This window comes from Botryllus schlosseri, chromosome 7 (assembly GCF_051294905.1).
Source record: "Botryllus schlosseri isolate E-star chromosome 7, Bs_hap1, whole genome shotgun sequence".
In the NCBI taxonomy this organism is placed as follows: domain Eukaryota; kingdom Metazoa; phylum Chordata; class Ascidiacea; order Stolidobranchia; family Styelidae; genus Botryllus; species Botryllus schlosseri.
The window spans coordinates 22,394,048-22,416,945 of record NC_137242.1 but is presented as its reverse complement, the minus strand read 5'-3'; the positions used below and the strand labels follow the sequence as shown (position 1 = coordinate 22,416,945).

Sequence of the window (22,898 nt, the reverse complement as noted above, 5' to 3'; positions counted from 1 at the left end):
ATCAAAAATCGCAAACGTTAGCAAAAGGTATGGCATAAATAAGAACAAAAACGTAGACAATAACATACGATATCAGAAATCCAACGGAATACTGAAAATGCTAACGCGATGCGATGTTTTTGAAGGGGAAAAGCCAAACCAACGACAATTCTGGCAACAGTTCAAGGAGAGGAAAGAAACAACAGACCTCAACCAAATACAACTGCAAGACGGCTCAACCACTAAAGACCGAGATAAGATTGCTAATCAAATACGATCTTTTTATGCAGACCTCTGGACAAGACGGCCGACCAACAGCCACGCTGCACAAAACGCCTACCTCTCGACATACAACAGCCCAGACACACAGCACCAAGAAGAGCGAGAGATAACACCAATAAGGGGAGAAGAAGTACTGCAAGTACTCAAGGGAATGAATAGAGAGAAATCGCCAGGCCCAGACGGTATCACGGTCTTTGACGTCTTTGACTACTAGCTCTTACACATGGTGCCGACACGCATGGTAAAAAACCTTTCCTAGAAGGTCCTCAATGATCTTCGCTGCACCCTTCTTCCAGCCGCTATCGCTTGCTGTGGTGTCAAAAACCAAAGCTGTTACAGCATCTTGTATATCCCACTTTTTAATTATGTCGAAAGTAGTTTCAGCTTGTGTGTGACCTGCCGCATTTTGTATCTTCTGAATTCAAAGTAGTTTTCCTTCCGAGTATTGAGGTTGACAAGATAGAACAATTGACAAAGCTTCATATCGATTTCCTAATCTATCCTCCGTGAGCTTTCCATCACAATGAATGGCAACATGCTGTGGTCTATTTTCGGCAAATTTTTCCAAAATATCCTGAGATATTTCCAGGCGATTTGTTTCCCTGGCTCTCTTCGTTGAAGATCTTGACCGGGAGAACATGGCTATATCTCCTCCACAAGCCTTAATAAATGCTCCCATCAGCATCGTTGCATCATTGTCAGTTACTTGCAATCGATCCAGAGCTTGGGACACATGCGCATTTTTCATAATATTTTTAGGTGCCATCAGTTTAATGGATTGGGTCGAGGTTCCAAGTCCAACATCAGCATCATAGTCAGAACTTGAACTCAAACTGTCACCCTCTTTTGAAGATGACGATGATGCTAAAACAACATAGTCACAACTTGTGTCGTGTGAAACGTTTTCAACAGTTTGATCTGCAATGGCTGCTGTTATTTTTTTTTTTTTTGAGGTCTTTAGCCAGAATTTTGTCTCTTCCCAACATTATTGACTGGCGAGATTGCCGTTGATCTTCATAAAATGCAATGTCTTCAAGCTTTCTTTCATGTGATAGATAAATGTCATTTTCTATTATTGTTATGGCATCTCCACTTCCAATATCCCACAGCTTGTCCAAATTATCAGTAAATTTTCTCCTCTTACCCTTGGGTTCACTTTCCTGTTTCGGATTCTTCTTCAGATCACGCCATCTTTCGTGCAGGTTTTGAAGTGATCGCACCACATGTGATTTCTGCATTGTCGCAATTCTCGCCATTTTCCACACTGTCATTACATCATCCACCACCACAGTACATAGTTCATGAGTAGGGGTTGACTGAGGACAATGCTCTTTCAGATGCAGCAAGTAACTCATTACTTCTTGTATAATAGGTAATCTCGAGCCACAGATGTAATCGCAAGTATATCCGACCAAGTACTGCTCAGATTTGGATCTTGTTCTTCGCTGCGGCATGTGTGCAATATTTCGCCGTTTTGCCTGTGCCATGACTGCACTATTGTTGCTCCAAATCATAAACTACTGCTATCGACTCTGAAGCATTCAAAGAACATGTGTTACAGTACTACTAATGACTCATCAACCCACAACGCGATTCTACAGAACCACAACCGCTACTAACAGACTCTACCTCAGCAAAACAGACTTTGAATTTAGTAAAGCGAAGCTCCCGAATCCGAGTCAGCTGTTGCAGTAATCAGTGAAGCTTAGCCGATTACCCAATCAAGAACCGTGGTTTCGCGATTGCCCGCCTATGCTGTCGGTTGCCCGCCCACTCTTCAACAACGACTTTCAAACGCATTTAGACAAATGTTAGCGGCTTTCCTGGGAGCTTCTTTCAAGCCCATTATTGTTTTTTAACAATAATCTACAGAGTAAGCGATGGACACGCAGAATTCCAAACATTTTCCAAATTTTGAACAACCCTAATACATATGAATGTATAATAAAACAATTTAAATGTTGATTTGATGATAACACACACGCGTCAGAAACATTACAGAGATTTTATAAACTGTCCATTCTGAATCAATTCGTCAAAACTAGCGATGAAAGAAGGATGGTGTAAATTTGAATATGTGAGCAACGATCGCCTTATAGATATATGTTGATTCTGCGGCTGGTCAAACTTCAGAACACACAGTTCTGACACAAACATTTTACCTTTAAATGAGTTTCAGAATAGAGCTTACTGTATAATGATCTTGCCTTTTTCACGCTATTTTGTGAGTATGACATCCAACACAATTTAGTAGTCTCAAACATAATTCCGTTGATTTATTTTGCACCTCATAATTTGATAAATTAGGCCTATAATTCGTATGTTTGGATTGAAATGGTGTTTTGAATTGCAGCAACGAATTCACTACAATAATGTTATACTATGACAAGTAGGCAAATACAAGTTGCGTTACCATCAACGCCGGAATGGAACTGTGTCCACTTATAACTTGATTCTTTATTGATTGCAGCAGCATTCTTTTTAATCTTTACGTTTTTTATATTGTTTGGACTACTCATTATGGATGAGTTGAGACTGATGTTATGAATGATTTGCAACTAAATGCGCATGTAGAGGACGAATCTACCAAACACACGCACGAATCGTTTTTTCCAAGCACAGCACTGAAAGTTCTGCTCTAAAATCACAATTTTGATCTGAACTCACTCATTTCCGTTTTGATTGTCTTGGATATTTAGCAACCGAAGCGTTTCAAACTGCGTTGGCCCCTAGGTTGGGCTATTCTACTAACAATAAAATAGGAAAATGCAACATTAAGATGATAACTTAATCAATTTATTGATAAAATGTATTTAAAAGAAGTTCAATCAAGTTGCTCTAGTATTTGCTTTTTATTGCACATTTTTATCAATATTTCTATCACGTTCCTCGATGCCTTCGCGGGCCGCACAAAATGTTGTCGCGGGCCGTAGTTTGCCCACCCCTGGATTAGGGTCAACGAAATGAGCATGATACATATTTTTCATTTTCTGATGACGCGTCGTGGGTTCACTTTTTGGCTATAACCACAGCAAAGTTAAACCGTCAAAAACGTCAACATGCCTAAGACGTAACCAGTCGAGAAAACTATAATGATGAGTTGACGTAGACTATCAATAAGGGACCTGTTGATCTGCCGCAACCTAAAATCTCATCTTGGGGCTTCTTCGATACATGCACTATATTAACGGATGTTCCCCATGACCACCGATAAGCATCATTACTTTTACATCATTACCTTTAGCGGATTCATATAGCTGACCTTTGTTTATCAAAATGGGCAGGATTCGCAAGGCCAACGCTATGCACACCTTTACGCCTTACCTCAAATATCACTCCCGGTGTCTCGTAACCATAGTCATATCATATTCGTAACCAAATTAATAGGAGTCAGAGGACGAAGGTTACGGTGGTCATGGGGAACACTATTCGATACAATATGGTGTGGTTATGGGAGAAGTGCTGATGTGACCAGTGCTCAGGGCTCTGTCTATCCATTTTGAATGAGATCTGCGAAGTTATGAAGACCCCTGCTGCATTTCACTGTAAATCCTACGATATAACGGTATATCATATCAGCTTGTCACGTTCATGACAAGGTGGATCATGTTATGTGATAAAACATTGCTCCAAACTGCCTGACAGCCTCACTAAACAATCATTTCATCTGATTTGACAAGCTATTCATCAGAAAAATGGCCAATCTCCTCCAAAAAACAGCACAACAGTTACCATCACGGGAGACTTCAGCCTACCCCCCTACCAGGCTTGGATATCTATCTTAAGGGGATTTCCCTCCCAGCGTGAACTTTGTTAAGACAGATATCCAAGCCTGGTAGGGGGTAGGCTGAAGTCTCCTGTGATGGTACACCCCTCAGTCCTAAGTCAATTTCAAAACTGTGACTTAACATCCCCTGAAGTCACAGTTTTGCAATTGACTTAGGACTGAGGGGTGTAGCTTAAGCCCGACGGGGCTAAGTCGACTATTTGAAACCCACCCTCATTCTCAAATATGGCGAAGGTATCATCAACATATCTTTGATACGTTAATGGTCGATCAATATCATCGAATAACCGTTTCTCGTAATACCCCACAAAAAGGTTGGCCAGAATGGGACCGAGAGGTGATCCCATTGCAACACCATCGGTCTGTTTATAAATGGTGTTATTGAAACCAAATTTAACGAAAGAAAACCTTGAAAATGGACTTTTCTGACACATCTGATTGCAGAATCTGTCCATTGACGGACTGGATTAACATTGTCAAATATAACAATATACTTTTATGGCACAGCTGAAAGATTTAGGGCAGTGGTTCTCAACCGGGGGTCTGCGAAGCAATTTCAGGAGGTCCGCGAGACCTCTTAATCTGCAAAATGATTGTTAACCTATTAATTTGCAAAATGATTGTTAACCTAATTTGTATTTTTTTAATAAGGGAAAGCAAGAGGCAGTTTTCCTCCCCAACTGCTAAAACATCATTACTCACATCATCAGAATAATCGTCTGATATCAAATATCCTGCCATGCAAATTCATTTCCATTGCCAAATTGCCAATAACCTACTGATTCAAACACATTGCTCTTCTGAGACGTTTTGTTGCGGTGTGTGAAAAAATTAAAAATATGGAGATAGTAAGATCAATCAGGGTGACTTCGTAGTCAGTTTCATCAAATTAGTCGAGTCGTTTGAAATAGCAACTCCTGAAGTATTTTTCCTAATTTTTCCCAATGAAGGGATTGAAACCTCGCCACGAAAGCTATTTTATCCTGTGATATACATATACGCTATTCCAGAATAACTTCCAAGATGAGATGCTAGATAAAATAACTAGGCTGGACGTGATATGTTCATTAAAAATATACTTTGTTTCCCCGATAGCAGACAACATGTATAACCGTATGTGTAACCATGTGTAACCGTATATATTCATACAAGTGGACTTTAAAATAGGGTGTGGAAGCTATCAAGGTCTTACATTAAAAATATGTTTCTTCGTTATGGAGCCACAAATGTTGCGATCACACCAAAAGTGTCTTCGCGGAAGCGTTACGCGTTAATATTACATTGACCTCTACCTTTGTGTGTGGTAGGGGATTTTCGCTACTCGTTCATATCACAATCGAAGCTGCAGATGTTCAAGACCACGTAGGTCTACTTCAAGAACTGCAAAGTTAGCTTTGAAATAATAAAGTCTATACAATTTCTACATAAATCGTATGATGTTATTAACAAGAAAAGTCATTTTGTCGCTGTTTATCACAAGCCTACAGATCATATTTGCGCAAGACAGATGACGGTCGCACTATAATTGAGCTAAATTCGAACTAAAACTTGAGGGGGTCCGTGACGGTCCAAAAGGGGTCCGCGAAGCCAAAAGGGTTGAGAACCACTGATTTAGGGCCTTATGCACCGAGAGTTGAGGGTAATAATGATCTAAATCCCCTGATCAGCTTGCACCATTGCCTTACGAGAGGTCAGGAAAGTTCAAATTCTCTCGTATTCGGGTGATATTTGAACCACCACCTAGGTCAGGGGCGGGAAACTTCTCGAGTCGGCGGGCCGGATATAGGAAAATTAAGTACTTGGCGGGCCGGATTGCTGAATCGATACAATATTCGCCCATTTATCCACATTCCACATATACAAGGAATAAATCGCATTTAATGAATACATTTTAACGACAGTAATGTCACTTCGAAGCCATTTCTCGCCGATAATGACGAAGACAATCTGGATTTGAGAATAGCATTGTCATACAGGTGCCGCCATGTCTGCTTCTATCTGATCAATCAACACACGGTGCAATCCTCAATTAAGATTTCAAGGAGTTCGATAACCCCGGTACCCCTAATTTACCAACACATATATTCGTTAGGGTTGAGTAGGTGACGAGATAGCATCGTTGTTCAACTGTGTGGCCTGGGAAATCTCGATTATGAATTCATGCGGTCCGCGACCTCTACGAAATTTGAAAAGTGGCCCGCGACCCGTTTTGAGTTGGCGATCCCTGGTATAAGCAGTGTTTTCGTCTTACAAAAGCCTAGAAGTGTGCCGTGCTACAAGTCGGCGGTTACAGAATGAAAAATAAGAAATATCTGCCTGGTGTAATTGACCATTGTAGTCGACAAACACCATGATTACCACAAACTAAATTAGGGTTGAGTACATCGCAAATGCCGATAATGCAAGTCTTCTCGCTTCGACGAACTTACGCGTAAGCTCCACTCTAGCACGCTGCGCATATACGTATATAATAACATGCACATGCAGTCACTAAAATTTGACGTTGTAAGCAAGTAGTGGGAAATCTCGGTAGACTAGGGCCGCGGGCCACATTATCATGTAAAACGGAAAACTGTCCGCGGGCCGGACAAAATCCCTGTGGGCCGTATGTTGCCCACCCCTGACCTAGGTCAACGCAATAAATTATAAAAATCACGCATTTGCTCGTGGTGGAAATGATCAGGTAGATTAGTAATTATTAATGTAATGAACGATTTAATAAGTGATGGTGTAGTGTGCAGTTAACTCCCGGTTAAGTACGCACCCGTTTAAGTTCGCATCCCAGATAAGTACGCAAAAATTCTTCACAAATTACGGGTTCAACTTTTTCAACAATCATTTCAAGCAGTAAGTATAATCAACTGGATGTCAGGGAAAGTTAAACGTCAACTTAACAATAGGTCACTGCTTGAACATGTCATGCAAAGACATTCCATGCATATTTTTCGTTATTTTTTTGCCTGACTTCCCACGTCACCTGTCTCAGTTTTCGTTGAAAGGATTCAAAAGTGCTTCTGCTTGATCTTGCAAGGCAGGACACAGCAACTGATCATCAACTTCAAGCACTTTGTTGTAAAGTTGTTCAAAGGCATGCAAACGATGCTGTTTTCGACAGGCGCACAATTGTTGCTTGGCCCAGCCTCATCGTCAGTGTTATCATTTTAAGTCCGCATCGTTTCCAACACCTCATTCACGTCACCCAGTCTTCAGGATTACCGGACCACGACCTAACATTGACCTCGCCCTCCGCCACATGCCACCTCATTTTTTCGCTTGCGTCTTTTATTCTCTGCATTACTTTTCATTCAGTGTGCATTGTGCATGCATCTTATTTACTTCGCCTAGGCTAAGGTGGGTGTAGGTAGGTATGAGGGGGTGGTAGTGGGGTTTAGCTACTCGGGTGGGTGTAGGTAGGTATGAGGGGGTGGTAGTGGGGTTTAGCTACTCGGCTTTTTGCCCCAGGACGATATCTGACGAGAATTACTCCTGTACTGTCTGAAGGAATTGCAATTCTTTATATATCCCTGCCACTTGAAATCACGAATTCGATGAGCTAAGGTGGGTGTCTGATCTTAAAGGCTACTCGAAGTTGTTTCGACACCTTCCTGTATTTTCATTGTATCACAGTCTTGTGATGTTTTGAAACGATGAAAATATTATAAAACCTGATTGATTGATTGATTGACCTACAATCGCCTGAGAATCCTCGATTCCGGAGATTTAGGTTTCCCAATCAATGTGCATTGTGCATGGAACTTTGTGTGTTCTTGTGGCATTAGCCCAAACAACCAGAGACAGACGGTATTTAGCTTTCTTCTTCCCTCGGATGTTGCTGAGATATCCGAATGGCATAAGCAAGGTATATGTAGGTAACAGAAGAAAAAACGAATCTGTTTCAACCATGTTAAACACATTTTCAGGATCTTACTGTGCAATTATTCCGTGTATAATCATTTAATGCAGCCGAAATCTTTGTGTCTTGTCCACTTCATCTCCTTCAACATGAAGAAGAAATTTCAGCAATCCTAGACGTGCTCTTAATCGGCTATGACTCTCCCACCACACATGAAATCCTCTTTTGATATTGATAATTGTTGAGCTATTTGTTTGGGTGTGCAGGGGTGGTGAGGAAACGGGAAGACTTGCACGGAGCATGCTATCAATCCAAAGATATAGAATATCTTCCGGCTCGAAACTTTTTGTCTCTTCAGACATCAAAGCAGAACGCTTTCGAATAACTCCCCGGTTTTACAAAATCTTTCGGAAAGCAGCTTCACTCATGCCATACTCTCTTGTCATACTTCTTTTACTCGGAGAGAACGGCACGCACAACTTGGCGATGACTTTCAATGTTTGGGATTCACTTTAACGCTTGCCTTTACCTGACATCATGCGAACGAGAAAATTGTACCAAACAAATTACGCGTGGTGTACTGTACACTAGCAGCAAAGAATGGCATACAAAGCCACACACGAGCAACGCATCTTGAATGACGTAATAAATGCCAAATTTGTGCATTGGGTACCCTAGGTGGCTGTTTAACTGCTAAGTTCGCCCTACCACATAAGTTCGCACAAACTACCCAGGATCAATTGTTGCGTACTTAACCGGGAGGTGACTGTAATTGAGATGCGATTGTGCATCAAATAGGCCGGCATCTTAAATGCATGCATTGACTACCGGTACAGCGGTATAGCAGATCTCATGATTGATATATCCCAAATCCTTTCAATCAATAGGTTCGTAGGCCTATATGATATATATTAACTACACAGCTGAATACGCCACGATCAGAAAACTTCTCTGCAAGAGAAAGGAGATTTTGGTGTCTCTTGTAGATAATTATCGATCAGTCATTGTAAATAAATAAAAAAAACGACAAAGAGCAAGCATTTATAAAAAGAGCAGACTGACGACAGACTCGTAATTGAATTCAACGCCACGTTATAAGAGATAAAAAAACAACAACTAAAAAAACCAGTGGCATAATATTAATTAAGCATGTACAAAACGTAAATACAGCAGTGATTATATTCCATAGATTCTTATGAATTTTTGTTAATAATTTGCCAGGGATATAATTCAGGCCCAAATTGAGCCAAACGACAACCCCTTCGACGACGACGCCATTTTGGACCAGTCATACAATTTTAACCTGCTGATAGTAAGTAGTACGAAAATCACGCCAATTTCTATATGCGGAATTCTGATCGATTCAGACGTTGAAATACGCCTTACCATCACAAGGTAATTATCGCGTTTCTAAGATACGTTTCCAATTCCAACTATCTCTTCATTTATTAGATACTTAAGTCGTCGGGACATCTTCGATTGCGGGCATGATGATATTCGACAAAAAACGCATGAACATTGAAGTAATTATGGTTTGTTGAACTCTGGTAAAATGCTGTTCCACTAAAAGCTGGCGAAGGGCTATGATGGCAGTAGTGCTTCCACCTGACGCAAATCCGGGAATGTCATTCTCGTCTTGCTGATGCGGCACTGATATTGTCGTGTTCACAGTCACATTGTGTAGACATGCTGCCGCGACAATTATTACCAGCGTACTATCGAGTCGCGTCCACATTAGGTTGGACAAGCAAAAGGAACGTTATTGAAGTAGACCGAACCCTCGTTCGATCTTTTTCCGGGTTCCGATTATTGCGTGGTTATACCTCGCTTCAGCCTGATTGGATAGGTTTATTATTGGTGTCATCAAGTTTTGGAGGTAAGGGTAACTAACCACTGTCACGAAGTAACAACCCACCAGTTGTGCACACAGGGTCGAAGAAGAGTAAATTCTTGAATTCTTGACCCCTTTCTATTGCGGTACACCTCTGCATTATCCCAGCCCGGAGATAATATCTTCACATGGGTCCCATCAACAAGTCCGATAACTCCTGGGAATCCATGCTCATTATAAAACTTAATTTTTTGGCCCATTAAGATACTTGGATCCGTTGATTTGCTTGCTACTGGCGCATAGGTTGTCGAATCATTAGTTACAGCAGAAGTTGCAGGGTTTATGACTTAAATAGTAATGAATAGTTTTTGTTAGAAAAATGACGCATTGAGCTCGAACGAAAAATTTTAGTGAGATCGATAGAGACACTTTATAAACTTGTGCTTTTAAATAAAGATGCTAAAACGCAATCCAACTTCGCCAAGAATAAGAGCATTGGGAATTACTTTGCGAAGCGTTCAAATCGGAGGTTTCCGAAAAAAGAAATACGAAGCAATTGAAGACTGCCGAGGATAAGTACGAAGCAATTGAAGGCTGCCAAGGTAAGTACAGTGTACAAAGATTTGAGGTAATAAAAACAGGAGGTGTACCGCCCCGGAACCAGATACTGACAACTGCGAATATGAATGTTTGGTTTGTTGCAATAAATGTCAGTTAGCCTATAGATATTGGTTTTGTCGATATCGGCTCAGAAATACGGTATCGGTCGTGCTCTTATTGTTCTAGTCATGCACACTGCATGAAATGCCCATAAGTGTACATTGTGTTCCAACAAAATATACTATTCGACGATTGATGATCGCGGTTGGCCTGATTGATTTATAATTCCATCCAGCATTACAAAGCAGTTGCGGTCCAATGCTCTTCCATCCATTAGTTGTCAGCGCCCCCTATCGACCAGTTGTACAGCCGAGGCCCCCGGCGCCCACTTTGAGAATCACTGGTCTAGAAGACCGTGACTGTTTTAACAAAATATACTATCCGACAGTTGACGACCCGAGCAACAGCTGCGACTTCACTCGCATCATTATTTGAAGGGACGTACCATCCGTGCGAGCCACGCTATTCACATTATCTATCTCGTTTGCATCATTATTTGCAGAAATATGTGCGGATGCGCTATCCATGTGAGCCACGCTAGTCACAGCAGCGGAGGTCTCATATACTGCGTTTCCATGCACGGCGGATGGGCCCATTTTCGAGAGACTCGGCCGACGAACGAGATAATTTTGTTGCGCAAGCACACCCACGTCGGCCATCGAGTGAATACTTCGGCTAGAGACCGTTCGGCTATGCTTGCACGTGTCTTCGATTAGCTAATTTCTCTTTGCTACTTACAATATACAGTTTTGGTATCAAATCAACCATGGCTGCACTCCGGACGGATCTTGGACGCATTGAGAAAGCGGCAAATTAATTATGATTGCAACGAAAGTTCGTAGTACCGGTACTGCTACGAATTACCCGTACGTTACCCAAATCTTCGTCGCGATCTGCTCACATACGCTGCTGCCACAATCCGATGGTTTGTGATCTGGTGCATGGATACAATACAAACTACCGTTTGACCACAAACCAGGTGAACTCATTCACATTCCCCTGGTAAGCAAATCATCAACAGGACACTCGAAGTTCATGTCTGAATCAGACGACGAAACAGTGGTACCAGTAGACCAGGGGTGGGCAAACTTGAGCTTGCGGGCCGCATTCAACATTTGAATCCATCCATTCGCTGGCTGCACTATATAAAATTGGGATTATAAACCAAAACGCAATATTGGTATTTATATGATTATATAGTGAGGACATGGAGATAATATCTATGCTAATTTAAAACAATCCAAACATTGCTTTGATGATATCGTACCCGCGTCAGAAAGAGTGGCGAGATTTCATAGGCTGGTCGACCTCAGTAACCAATTTGTAACAACTATAGAGATGAAAGTCGGTTGTCCCGATTCTTAGATCAAGATTGAAATTTATATCTGTGAGCAGCGATCTGCTCATAGATTGACTAATTCCACTTTTGGTTCAGTTCGAGGACATACAATGCTGTCAGCATCATTAGCTTTAAACACGTTTCCACTCTATATGTGTGGAAAAAACATGAAAACCATAATTTTACGCATACAGAGAACGAATCTACCTGAGACACGCGCGAATCGTTTTTTATAAGCACATCACTGAAATAATTAAAACTTGGGTGGCCAATTTGAAATCACACTCGTAATCCGAATTATGTAAATATCGATTAGGATTTCTGTGATGTTTAGAAGCTGCAAAACCGCGTGGGCCTTCAGATCGGGCTTTCGTACTAGAAATTAAATAAAAAATAATATAGGAAGTAAGGAAGTATTTATATTAGAACAGTGGTTCTCAAACTTTGCAAGACCCCTCCTCTTATGACGGTAAAAGATTCCGCGCCCCACCCCCCCCCCCCCTATATCGTCACATCACAAAACGCAATCAAGATGCTAGCACGATCGACGGGATGAACCAAATGAACAGCTCCGTTGATGGGTGGCATCGTGGCTTCGTCATACTGATTGGGGGATGCCACGTGAATATTTCAAGTTTTTTAGAATGTATCAAGTAAGTTTATTATCGAATGTTGCTGTCAATTTAAACTAGATAGGTCTGATATTTTTGAAGGAAGGATATCATACAAAATGAATTAGATCTAATTCAATCTTCCTCGGGTCAGAGACCGCGTACAAGAACGAAGAAATACGTTACACTGAGCGAAAATTTGAAGCGAGTCTGTGAGGACACTCTGATAAGAGTGGCCTACATAGTGACATACAATCTTAACTGAATAAATATATAATAGCGATCAAGACAGATTTAGCGTAACATCTTGTCTGTTGAAACAGAATTCAAAAGATTCCGGAGCTCTGGTCTTACCTGTGGTTTCGGAAGGAGCATAGAGCTCTGAAAGCTTTTGAATTTGCTTTCAATTGACCATACTGGACGCTAAATCAGTGGATAGTGTCCTATATGGTGTCGACCCAAGCAAATCTCGCGGCTCAGTGAAATTGTATCACGTCACAATTTCCATTTGGCTACAGGCAATTTGACGGTCATTTATGACCGGCTTGCCGAGTATTAAATTTGGTAAAACGGGTATCAATCGAAAGCTGACTCTGCACTGATGACGAAAATATAAATTTTATTCCGCTTGCGGTCCTGGAACCCCCACAATCAGCCTCGAATTTTTCATTGTTATGGAGGTTGGCATTGGGACGCCACAATGCTTTTTGGACCTTTTTCTCTTGAGCTACACTCTCGTTTCGCCAGACAGCATTGTTGCGTCCCAATGCCAATCTCCATAACAATGAAAAATTCGAGGCTGATTGTGGGAGTTCCAGGGCCACGAGCGGAATAAAATTAATATTTTCGTAATCAGTGTAGAGTCAGCTTTCGATTGATACCCATTTTACCAAATTTAATGCTCGGCAAGCCGGTCAAAAATGACCGTCAAATTGCCTGTAGCCAAATGGAAATTAAGACGTGATACAATTTCACTGAGCCGTGAGATTTGGTTGTGTCGACACCATATAGGACACTATGGTGCAACTGTAAACGCGGAATTTTCTTATTAAATCACGATTCAAGTTCCTCTAGATTCCGGTGACCGTTCGAGTCAGAAATGATACAGCACCGCGACCATGCACTGATATTTGAATTACATTTTTTGTGTAAATAATATATTATCCACATAAACTTCATAAAACGGTCCGGCATTGTCGTTTTCGCTTGTGTGAATATCGCTCAAAGGTGTAGTCGGAAGCGTCAAGCATTAATATTACATTCGCCGCTAGCTACCTTTGTGGAAATGGATTTTCGGCACTTGTTCATATCAAATCGAACGCGTGAATTTTCAAGACACGAACACATATTTCAAGAAATAGGAAACATTTCTACGTATAGTATGATATTATTTTCAAGAACGGTCATTTTGTTGCTGTATATCACTATCCTAGAATTTATATTCGCACAAGACAGATGACTGTAGCACGATAATTGAGCTTAATTGGAACTAAAAACTTGAGGGGGTCGGCGAGGTCCGTCACGGTACAAAAGGGGTCCGCGAAGACAAGAAGGTTGAGAACCACTGTCCTATAGTATGTCAAATGTCAATCTGAGCGATTTGACTTTGGCTACCATTGACAAGGCAAGCCCAGCACAGTTGCGTGATGTCAACGGCACGGAGTGTTGGCAAAGAATATGTGTAACGGAGTGACGACTTTGGTCGAAAATGGGGGCCTTTCGGACGGGTGGAGGTGCTGGGAACGCGAATGCCGGATGGCGACCGAAAGCACGTGCAACTGGAGGAACTACCTGGGAGATATTTATTGCGACTATTTCGTGGACGACCCCTAACAACTCGGAGGTCCAGGAAAGGTAGTTGAGATCGACGAATCCGCGTTTGTACGTCGCAAACACCACGTCGGAAGACGGGGCAATACCCAGTGGGTATTCTGGGGCATCGACGTGGAGTCTAAGAAGGGGTTCCTGGTGGCTGTGGAGCATCAAAATGCTGATACGCTGTTGCCAATCCTCCAAGAATATGTTCGCTCCGGAACGACCGTCGTGTCTGATCTATGTGCGGCATATAACACCATTGGCAATATCGGCTATCATCATTTGACGGTGAGCCGCAGTCTAAACTTTGTAGAGCCCATCACGCACGCCACGTCTATCCACGTGGAGTCCATGTGTGGGCACGCGCCAAAAAGCGAAAGAAACGAGAATGTGGTACTCGACGACACCTCCTTGATACGTACCTGCTTGAGTTTATGTGGCGCATGGAATTTGGAGATGATCGGTTTGAGCATCTGCTCCAACATATTCGGATTGAATATCCCTCCCGTTTGAAAGGCTCTTTTCAGGGCCACCACAAGGCTCTTTCCAGGGCCACCCACAAAAGCCCTTTCCAGGGCCACAAAAAATTGTGTTCTGGGAGTGGTGCGGATTCCATATTTCGAGTAATTCCAAGTTGAACGACTGGTAAAAACTATTTTTTGAAGACCAAAAAAAAAAATCTATACGCATCTCACAGGGAAGACGTTTTCACTAAGACATAAGTTTTACTCTCGGTCTCCTGCGGCATATGAACATGTCACTGCGAGTGAAGTCTTGACTCTTCCTCCACGCCGGAGTATCAGACTTTACAGGTAACAATGACTCGTTTTTCAATAACCAGGCGTGTATTTACTTTGGTTAATTTGATAGGAACGCCATCACCCCACAGCCTGGCATATGCCCCCTTACCGTGAAAGAACTGCAACGAGTTGAAAAAACTGGAGTCAGACTGATGGAATATGCTACCTTGGATGAAATGAAGAGTAAGTTAACACATGTGAATACGATGCACTGCTACTTGTTCATATGAAATGGTGCCGTTGAAGAGAATCTTGTCCTGAAATATGGATAATTGGTTGGGCCGGTTGATGCTGGATGTGGCAACGATGCCGAGCTGGCAAGTTCTATTCTCGGTCAGTGTTGCTAACTCAAATATTATTTTTGGCTTATCCTGAATATTTATTCGAACAGTATTTTATATTCGCACAATCGATCGGAAGATTTCTCAACCTTTTGCCTGGTACTCAACTAAATCAATCATAGCTTGGAAACTGAAACTGGCAAATTTGACATGGAGTGTGGGCGTGTGATCATGGAGTGCGAATCAAACGGCTTTGAGTTCATGCTGTTGTTGCTGACGGCCATCCAAGCAATCGTAAAATGTTCAAAATCATGAGTGGTAGTAAGGAAATTCCAATGGGGAAATTGTTCATTACACCAAACCCAGTTTCTGCTGACAGGAACATTTACTTTTTGTCCGATCCTTCCCACTTACTCAAGGTAAGCTGGGTTGTTTGGCATTCATTCGTAACTCATGAATATGTAGCTTTGTATTCTCCATAGACTGTACGAAACTCTCTCTACAATTCGCGGTCAGGTGGGTCAAAATCTCTGTGTTGGAGTGGACAGCATATCCTATGGACATACGTTGAGGACCTCTTCTATAAAGACGCTGGTTCACTTTTGAGTGAATCGGCGAGTCCCATATTCACCTGACGCCTTACATCAAGGTTGGTTTACCTTCAGCTGACGTCGTATAAAATATTTTATAATATAGTTTATGGCCCTATTGTCATCAGATGAAAGTAGATCTCGCCAGAGGAGTTTTGAATTGGAAAGTCGGAAATTGTCTCTCGAAGATTGCTGGAGCTGAAGGAACTTCAAAGTTTATTCTTCTTTTTTCCAAGTAAATTTCTCTAATTTCAATTTTTCATTTTTCGTTATTTTCATTTTTCGTTATTATTGACTGTATTTGGGTGGTTTTAAATAATCAATTGTGGCTACAAATGTCCGGTAAGAAAAAAAACGGCTGACATGGCTTCAGAATGAGTTTGTGACATCGCTGTTGGATTGGGAAGTAAGTAGCCTGCCTACGTCTTGATGAATTTTTAGCATCATTCCAATCCAAGCATCACAGAGGAGACAGAAAAAGGATAATAGCTCGTCCAACTCTTGAAGGACTCATTTTCACTACATTGAATCTGGTCAAATTAACCGAAATATTTCTCGAAGTAATGCCCTGTTTATGGCTCAAGTCCTTTACTCAGGACATTCTGGCTTGTTTTGGAAATCTGGTCTGTCAATTTTACAGTATGTGGCATAATTTGATCTCTAATGCATCCTCTAACTAGCAGAGAATGCAAGCATATCGATCTCGGCATCCTGATGTTGGCATGTATACTATGGGCTGCAACACCAGACTAAGCGAAAGTCCATAAAAAAGATCAAAGGGTCCAATGCCGGTTCCTCTTCCACGCATGGCACCAGTAACGTTTGGACTACCATCTATGAAGAACCCATCGCCAAGAAGCAGGGCCGTAACTACCGCACCTCAAACCCCCCAATTGGGGGGGGGGCGAGCTCGAATGGGGCCCCAAATTTGTTGGTGAATTAGCATAAATTATAGGTTATATTTTGAAACTTTATGCAACTTTTTCAAAAAATTTTCAAGTTGACAATTGTGTGATTATTGGGTACTCTTCCCCTAAATAGTGAAGTTTTATAGAAATGGGCATATCTGCGTTGGCCATTACCCCGCCACGACGCACCAAGACATATACACTATACAGTTTAGGCCAGTGATTCCCAAGTGCGGCCCCCAGATAGCCTTCTTGCGGCCCCCAAAATATACTAAAAAATCGATTTATGACAAAAAATAAAATTTATATTTATAAAATACTCTTGCTTGGCTTGGCCTCTGTAGTTTTTAATTATAGAATTGCAGGAAAGTTGTGAGTATAGACTGCTAACGTTACGTCACTGCTGTTTCAATGCAATGTGCCTTAACTTTCAAGTTGAACGGGCAGTAGCTATAGATATGAATAGGTATTGATAACTTTCAAAACCGGAGGAAAATCCTGAAAAAATGGTAAATTTTTCCCACTTCGTGGTCGCTTGACTGAAAAAGAAAGAGGCTCAACTCCCGGAAAATACAGTTTTTCTTTCACATTAACAGGTGGTTGACTGAAAAAAGGTCAACTTTCCGGTCCAGCCCCCAAACTAGTTGCCGTAGCGTTCCCTCAGTGCTGACTTAATGTATATCAGTCGAATTAGGCCTTATATGTAACCAATATCCTCAAAAAAGAAGACAAAATCTCAAGAAAGAAGACATTAGGGCGTTGATCGCGTTAAGATTGGTTGAATTAAACAATAACTAGCAATAGGCATACATCCTGAAATGGCCGACAAAAAGGACATACTGAAGCGCCTAGACTCATTGGAGTCTTCAATAACAAAGAGCCTGAAGACTCAACTTAGAAACATGATTGAAGAGCAGATGGAGTCTTTGGAGTCTTCAATAACAAAAAGCCTGAAGACTCAACTTAAAAGCATGATTGAAGAGAGGATGGATATACTTATAACACAAAATAAAGAAATGAAGAAGGAAGTAGAAGAATACAAGAAGAGTATCAAATTTATCAATGCTGAATTCGAGGAAAATAAGTCTAAACTGCAATCAACCCTGGCAAACTTCCAGAACCTGAAAGAGGAAAATAAGGAATTGAAAACTGCTGTCAATACCCTTACCAAGAAGATGACGACATTGGAGCTTGCGAATGATTACCAGGAACAACAACCCCGGAATAAAAACCTCGAGCTCTGTGGGATCCCAGCCTCCAAAGATGAGGACACCACAGCGCTTGTATCAAAAATTGGCAAAGCAATGGGTATCGATGTCTCTGATGAAGATATTGTCTACTCCTACAGAGTCCACTTCAAGAACCCAGACAAAATTTCTCCAGTTGTTGTGAAATTTGCATCAAGACGACCGAGGACGGAATTTCTTAAAAAGAGATCACTGGGGAAAACTGCAAGTGCTACAAATTTCGGAATAACTGGCATGAAAAAACTGTTCATTAGTGAAAATCTAACTAAACTGAGAAGAGATCTCTTCTTCCAAGCACGAAAGCTGCAGAAGAGCATGGATTACCAGTACATATGGACCGCTGATGGAAATATTTTCATCAAGAAGGATAACGACTCAAACAGGATACATATTCGATCCTCCAAAGACCTATCCAAGATCATATAGGCTAGCCTAATATGGAACATGCCTCATGATAACAAATCAAATTTCACCCAATGACCCACAATATCTGTCAAGTACATGACTGTATTAGTGTTGCACCGGGAGATCCAGCTTTGATACCAAAATCTAGAGGATTTCTTTTTGCCCATATAAATACGAGGTCATTACCAGCACACCTGGAAGATATCTCTGCTCTCTTCAAAACATGCAACTGTTCCCCAACGTTCATCGGCATCTCTGAAACGAAGCTGAAGAACAATTATCAAATAAATGTTAATCTCCCTGGATATAACTTCCTACACTGCCCTTCAAAAACTAACGCAGGCGGAGTCGGTCTATATGTTAAAGAAAATCTATCATGTCAAGAAGTACATGAGCTAAACTGCTATACAGATGGCGTCGAAAGTATTTTTGTCAGAATTGCAACACGGAATCAAAAGCCCCTTACCATCGGAGTAATATATAAACATCCCGGAACTAAACAAGAAGCCTTCATGGAAGAATTCTCTAAAACCTTTCACAGCTTAACCGACTCAAATAACCAATTCCTTATTATGGGAGATTTCAATATCGACCTCCTACAGAACACAAGTTTCACCACAAAATATTTTGATATGCTTGAGTCGTACGGGGTGGTCCAGATGGCTACCATACCAACCAGAGTGACTGACCATTCCAGTACTCTCCTGGACCACATGTATACTAACATAAGTAAATATAGACTTGCTCCATTTGTCATTAAGCACTGTATGACTGACCATTATCCTATTATGTGTCATGTCAATCAAATTTTACCTGTTACTACTAGTATTTTTGAATGCAGAATCCCGCTGAATCCTCAGGGGATTGACGACTTCGTTGAAAACATTGGAGATGTTTTTAAGGACCATCAACTTGAGCCACTCACAAGCGAAAACTTTGACTCCCAATTTGACAAGTTTATTCTTGACATATGTCAAGCCATTGACAAAGAATTTCCTATCCGTAAAGTCAATCGTAACGCCCGACGCCTAAAATCTAAGCCCTGGATCAGTCGAGAAATTCTGGCAGCGATCAAAACAAGAGATTGGATACATAAAAGATATTATATTAACGGAACTGAAGATGAGAAAAAGATCTTCAAACGATATGCCAACAAGGTAACAAAAATGAAAGAAAAGGCCAAAAGAGCATTCTACATGAACCGGTTCGAGCAGAGTTTCAAGGATCAAAAGCAAACCTGGAGAACCATTCGTGAAATTGTGAACGCTTCCAATAACAAAAACGAAACACAATTGCAGAACATTGAAATAGCATGTGGCAATACGGTCATCAAAGATCCTGATGTTGTAGCAGCAAAGTTCAACCATCACTTTTGCCAGATTGGTCCAGAGCTAGCATCTTCTATACCTCAAAGCCCGCATGATATCGTATCATTCATGAAGCCTCGCTCCATGAACTCCATCTTTATGGAGCCGACCGACGTAGGAGAGGTAGCAACGATATTATCTGGAATGAAGGACACAAAAGCAGTAGGACCTGACTCAATACCAATCTACTTCATAAAACTAGTATTTAATATTATAGGAGATACAATTTATACGTTGTTCAATGGGTCCATGAACTTGGGTATTTTTCCTAGTGCTCTAAAAACTGCCAGGGTTATTCCAGTTCATAAAAAAGGCTGCAAAAATTCAATGTCTAATTATCGTCCTATATCTATTCTGTCAAACCTTTCCACTCTATACGAGAAATTGCTAGATTATAGGCTCAAGAAATTTTTTGAATTGCAATCCGTATTCACTCCATCCCAATTTGGCTTTAGATCGGGTCATAACAATAACCATGCCACCCTATCAATTGTGACAAATTACTACAAAATTATTAAAGATAAAAGAGTTGGCTGTAGTATCTTTATTGATCTTCGGAAAGCCTTTGATACTGTGAACCACGAGATACTGATACGAAAACTAGAGCATTATGGAATTAGAGGGATTGCCAAGTCCCTGCTCACGAACTACCTTGCAAACCGTAAGCAGTTTGTGAAATTGGGTCTGTCAAAATCGGTAGAAATGGATGTAGAGTGTGGAGTGCCTCAGGGCTCAGTTTTAGGACCGACCCTATTTTTGATCTACATCAATGATATTATTAACTCTTCCTCCTTTTATACTACACTGTTTGCCGATGATACCCATCTTTTTCTTTCATCCGATACTATAAGCAACCTACAAAGTGCTCTGCAGAGTGAACTTACAAAAGTCTCTCAATGGCTTGCTGCTAACAAACTAAATTTAAATACCGATAAAACTGTGATGATGCTCTTTAATACTGCTTCTGATAACCTTACTGTGAATCTAAATAATAACTGTATCTCACTGTGTGACTCAGCAAAATATCTTGGAATCATCATTGACTCTAAATTGTCATGGAAACCGCATATTGCTGATACCATAACACAGCTTTCTAGATGTGTAGGTGTAATGACAAAACTCAAGCACATAGTTCCTAGATCTGTGCTTAGGACAATTTACTATTCGCTTTTTACTCGTATCTACAGTATGGCATAATTGTATGGGGGAATGCTTGTACTTCACATTGCTCAAAAATTCGTACCCTGCAAAACCGTGCCATGCGTTTGATGGCTGGCTTGCCCCATCGAACAAGATTATCCCAGTACTACCGCAAATACAAAATTCTAAAATTTGACGATATTTTTACATTTGAAGTAGCTAAATTTATGCATCAATATTTTTCAAATGAATTGCCTCCTGTGTTTAATGATTTCTTAGTCCTTGCTCAAACTGTTCACTCACACAATACCAGATTTTCTTCCCAGGGCAACATCTATTTTCATCGACCCACCAGTAACCTCACAAAGAAATCGATCGACTATGCCGGTCCTCTCATATGGAATTCTATACCCTCATCAATACGGGACCTCCCATACCACTCCTTCAAAAAGGAATTATTCAGTCACCTCATCTCCCATTACCAATGATCCGCTTGTCTCACTAAAATTTGTAGTTTCTTTAGTATTTTATTTTCATGCTGAGCTGAGTTGATTGATCCCAACCAATGCATCCAAATTTATAACACAATATCTGTATTTGTTAATGCAGGGTGTGATCAGACTAGTTGACCCTACCCATGCAGGGTGTGATCAGACTAGTTGACCCTACCAAGAGTCATATCGGCCATACCCTGTCCTATACCGTAAGTTCATTTATTGTTGTTTCATGTGCTAATGATGTTTTCTTTGCGGTTGGACAAATCAATAAATATCTCTCTCTCTCTCTCTCCGAGGACACTTTTAAACAAATCGAAAAAGAGGACAAATCATCTTGAAAGAGAACGTATGGTAACCCTGTGATGACTAGATGTGCAACACGTGACTTACGGTTGAATACGCAGAGATGCATACTGCTTAGCCTGCTAAAAGCAGCATAATTAGTAGTCCTATAGTCAGGGCCGTAGCTGTCGCACCCCAAATCCCCCAATTGAGGAGGGCGGATCTTGAAGGGGGCCCAAAACTATTTCGTGAGTTAGCATAAATTATAGAGTATTTTTTGAAAATTTATGCAACTTTTTCAAAAATTTTTCGCTATGCGCGATTTCAATTCGCCACATATCTTGATTATTGGGTACTCTTCACCAAGAAGAAATACGCAAGATTTATAGAAATGGGCATATCAGCGTTGGCCATGACCGCACCACAACGCACCAAGACATATGCAGTTTTAGGCCATGTAACATGTGACTCCAAGAAGTGCGTCAGAACGATCGGCAGCGAGAAAGCCTTGCTTTTATGCTGACCAAAAACTTCGAAATAACAAAATATTCGTTATATATACAAAATACATATAGGTTTAATTGTCCATATAGGCGCCTAAATGAATGGCGCCGAATGTTCTTGTCTTGGCAATATGAACCTCACAAGACAAGAAAATTATATTCCAGTGAAGAAATACCAATCTGAAATCATGTGATCTTTCAGTCAAGTAGGTTTGGGCAATTCTACATTTTTTGATATAGCAGGCAGGAGGTCACGAAATAACATCATGCAAGAAGTCATACCTAGGGGTCCGCCCGCCCGAAGATGTTTAATTTTACGGGGTCTGCAGTTTCAAAGACACCTCCCACTCAGCTCTACCAGTAAATCTGATTACGTGGGCAAAGAGGACAACCATGCAATTCCCGATCTTATTCACCGATTTTATCATGAATTATCGAAATATTCGCGCGTCGCGCTGTCTCACTAAACAGTACAACTTAAATTTCGTGGCAAAGGCGAACAACGTGATGCGGGGTCAGTTTATCACCCTATGGGAGCCTGGGGTCCTGACTAAGTGCTGTTACGTTCCTGCCAACGGGTATACCGCCGGAGATGTTTAATTACTATTGAGGGGGCCGATACCTTTTCAAACACACCTCACTCAGCTCTACCGGTAAATCAGTTTACGAGAACAGAGACAGGATGAAAATTGATAGCAATACATGCAATTCCCGATCATAT

At 41.1% G+C, this 22,898-nt stretch overlaps 2 long non-coding RNA genes across 2 annotated transcripts in view; one reads left to right on the top strand and one right to left on the bottom strand.

Annotated features, from left to right (window-relative positions):
* The window catches only part of LOC145442973 (uncharacterized), a 153,860-nt gene that overhangs the window by 42,673 nt on the left and 88,289 nt on the right, over window positions 1-22,898 (bottom strand). The gene's annotated exons all lie outside the window — the stretch shown is intronic.
* On the top strand, window positions 14,045-15,431 carry LOC145443007 (uncharacterized). The gene is made up of 3 exons (XR_013916262.1): window positions 14,045-14,969; window positions 15,028-15,290; window positions 15,349-15,431. It is a non-coding gene; the product is annotated as an uncharacterized LOC145443007 (long non-coding RNA).